Below are 4,112 nucleotides of genomic sequence, written 5' to 3'. Positions count from 1 at the left end.
AGGCACCTGCTCAAAGAAAGAAGGTCAGGTGTGGGTTTGGGAATCAGAGTAGAAATGAACCTGTTTCCAACAGTGACTGTGCAGCACGCAGCATGAAGTTGCTAAGAGTCTAAATTTGGGTTGCACGAACTTCTGAAGATGCCAATTCAGCTTTTCTTTCTTCCCTTCCCCGCCCCCCACCCCCCAATGGACAAAGATATTGCTAATTTCCTTTATGTCTGTCAGATCAGATTCTGTTAAAAGTTCTAAAGGCTTTTTCTCAATACTTACAAACAATTAATTATAAAGCAAACCTCCACATCTCTCATATGCCCATACTTTTAGTGAAAATCCACATACAAACCTGTGACTTCTGTGATTAAAAATTCCATTACTAATGGGAAATTAAATGAACTCAGTAAAACTGCCTTACCTATGTAATCTCTTGAGTGTCTTTTTCTATTGCATGCTAAACTACAATAAAGCCTTGGCTGCCTGAACTCAGAAACTGAGTCACTTTGAGCATGTTTGTCTAGAAAATGTTGCAGTTGTATAGACTGTCCTGTCACAATAAGAAAAATATGTATATACTTTTCATTAGTAATACATTTGGAATGTACTTTAAAAAACACACAGAAAGAATGAAGTACATATAACAAAATTACCCCCAAACAAAAAGTTAACATTTTGGTCTATAGTCTTTTTGTCTTTTTATCATAGAATTATTTAGAATATAGAAAACCAGTTCTAGTTTTCTTGTGACTGTTTTAACTTACAGCCCAAAGGAGGCATGAGGTACTCTATAGCTTGCTGGTCAGGAAAATTGAATAAAACATATGTAAGTATTTATTTTTGGAAGACGTTTCTTGTCTTATTTAATAGTTTTGATGGGAATGTGTGTATCTCATGTGCTGAAGCTGTTGCTTTCTTGACTTAAGTCCCCAATGACAGCCTGGGTGGGGCCGTTCGCCTGTTTGTCCTGAAGGTGGGATGAAGCATGTTCATGACCTCGGGGGCAGCAGAACGTAGCTGCCGGCCCGCATAATTAAGTAGGGAATCAAAGGCTTCAGCTGCCCTCTCCCACATGGTTTTGTCCCTCTCCAGAAATGATCCTCTTTGTGGCAAACAGTGCCCTTTGATGTGTCAGCACCATTCAAAGCCAGGGCAGTACCTCTGCATCATTAACACATGTCTGCTTTCTTTGTCACTTCGCACCCAGGCTTCCATCTCTCTTGCCACGAGTTTTTCCTAAGGCTGGACAAAAATCTGCACCTCACTCTTCCCAGAGTGTTTGGAGAAACAACTTATTCTCAAGACTGCAAATTCTTTATCAGAAAAAAAAAGATACTTTCGCTGACATGGTTTCAGGCTGAAATTTTCTCTGAACTGTTTTCAGTGTTTGATTTGAATAGAATTGCAGGCATAAGCAACATTTAATGTTGTATTATCATTGTACGATGGAAATTCCTGAATGTTACATGCCTGATAAATTTACTTTCTCGTTAAATCTTGTATGTAGTAAAATTTCCTATCTTAAATAACACATTTTCTATAGGCTGACCCAGGAGTTAATATTCGGTGGCTGGAAGATACAAATGGCGTTCACAAATACCGCTGCATTTCCTCTGGATGAACAAAATAATTATGTAAGAACAGAACAGTCTTGTTATCCTGAGGTGAGCATGTGGTTCTGAAAAGATCCTTCCTTAAATGTAGGGGGAAATGGTGGGAGGAGGCTGGGTGTGACAGAGACTGACTGACTTTCCAATTATTTATACAACTAGAGGCCTGGTGCATGAAATTCATGCACTGGAGGGGGCTGTCCCTCAGCCCAGCCTGCACCCTCTCCAATCTGGAACCCCTCGGGGGATGTCTGACTGCTGGTTTAGGCCCGGCAGTCGGACATCCCTTTCACAATCCAGGAATGCTGGCTCCCAACTGCTCGCCTGCCTGCCTGCCTGATTGCCCCTAACCACTTCTGCCTGCCAGCCTGATCACCCCCTAACCACTTCCCTGCTAGCCCAATAGATGCCTAACTGCTCCCCTGCTGGCCTGATCACCCCCAACTGCCGTCCCCTGTAGGCCTGGTCACCCCCAACTGCCCTCCCCTGCTGGCCATCTTGTGGCGGCCATCTTTGACCTCATGTGGGCGGCCATCTTGTGTGAGGGCATGATGGTCAATTTGCATATTACCCTCTTTATTATATAGGATATAAGCAACAGGTAACACTCCTGGATGCTATCAGACCATCCCATGCAGTTTCCCAACTATTAAACCATCAGCCTATTCTTATTCTGCTTAATTCAGGTAATCATTTACTAGTGCATAAAGCTACAAGTTCAATTAGGTTTGCTTTATGTGGCTTTTATATACCAAGAATTATAACTTGAGCCCAAGAATGTTTCATTCTAAGATGCAGGCAAGGCAGGGAAGGAAGGTCCAGGACCAATAAATTAGGCAGTAAATGCACTATTCTGTAAGGGACCAAGGGACCATGGGAGGGGCAAGAGAAGAGATGGTTGGGGCTCATAGCATGATTCAAGGACTGCAGAAATCATCAAAGAGAAAGGGAGATGTCTGGTCAGTGTAGTGACTACCTCTCAGCTTACCCTTGGAACTGCCCCAGTGAAACTCCTTAGAGCAGTGGTTCTCAACCTTCTGGCCCTTTAAATACAGTTCCTCATGTTGTGACCCAACCATAAAATTATTTTCGTTGCTACTTCATAACTGTAATGTTGCTACTGTTATGAATCATATTGTAAATATCTGATATGCAGGATGGTCTTAGGCGACCCCTATGAAAGGGTTGTTCGACCGCCAAAGGGGTCGTGACCCACAGGTTGAGAACCGCTGCCTTAGAGGAAAGAGATGCCAGTAGAGTAGCACAGTCTCTGGGCCTTTGAGACAGCAGGGTGCCAGCTGCATTTGGGCCCTAGCTTCTGCAACATTCCATCAGGGCCTGCAGCTTTGGTGACTGCAGCATCTGCAGGGGGTCCCGGGGTAGCCCTCCACAGCAGCACGGATCCTCTTCAATGGACACCAGCAGAGGAACTGTCACTTTGGATATTGGCAGCTGTAGCAAAGACCTCAATCAGATGAGCTGATGCATGAGCAAAGGGAATGAATGATCCAACCCACAGAGCGGTCACAGAGGCTGATCCGGGGAAGGGCGAGTAGACATCCATAAGGGACCCCAGTCCTATTTTCAAGGAATTAAAAAGGTCTGGACATCCTGCACTGTTTAGAGACAAAGACAAAAGAATAAGATGCATGATTGTGGTTGTCTTACCCCTCAGCTGGTATAATGTAGAAATTGAGATTTCGTGGGAGATTGTTTAGAAAGGAGTTTTCTTAACTAGCCACTTTTCTAACACCTTCCCCCTCCCTCCTTCCTTCAAGATTTACTGACTTTATTTTTAATGTCTTGTCAAGTTACCTCAGAGTGAAAGAATTAGGAATACTTAGTACTTAACTGGAAACCCTTCTAAGGACAGCGGGGCTAAACAGATGCAGGCTTATTTATCACTTAACAAGAAGTCTGGACTCGGAGTTCTTCTGGCCTTGGTTTTACAGATCAGTGAAGAGAAAGGCAGTCTCAGAATTCAAGTCTGCTTTTGTGGCAGAAAAAGGTGGGGCTGGGAGTGGGGCTGAGGATACACAAGGAAGACCTTATTTTCTATCCAAAGCACCAGGAGACTTCCAGTTAAACTTTCTTGGCAGGTCCTGAATTGAATGCTCTTCTAGCTGCAAAGGAGGCTGGAAAAATTCATATTTAACTTTTCTACCGCTCATAGGAGAGGGAGGCAAGGGGGAGATAAATGGAGAACGGTGTTAGGTAAGCCAGCCTATAGTGTCCACCCCAAACACCAAACCACTCCTCAGAAACTCAGTATCTTTCTGGTAACTAAATTTGCACATATTTTTTTTTCATGCTTGTTCAATAAATGTGGGATGAGAGATAAGTATAATCTCTTATCTTTTCTTTGAAAGTCACATTTAAAAAGTCTTATTTGTCTTCAAGTTTGGTTGTATATATGATCTAAAGTTTTGGTTTACAAAAAAGTCTACAAAAGTAACTATATAAATGAAATATATATATTAGTGACCCGGTGCATGAAATTTGTGCATGGGG

Source organism: Myotis brandtii, unplaced genomic scaffold (genome assembly GCF_000412655.1).
Source record: "Myotis brandtii unplaced genomic scaffold, ASM41265v1 scaffold436, whole genome shotgun sequence".
Classification (NCBI taxonomy): Eukaryota; Metazoa; Chordata; class Mammalia; order Chiroptera; family Vespertilionidae; genus Myotis; species Myotis brandtii.
The sequence above is the reverse complement of the archived record's forward strand: the minus strand, read 5'-3'. Positions refer to the sequence as shown.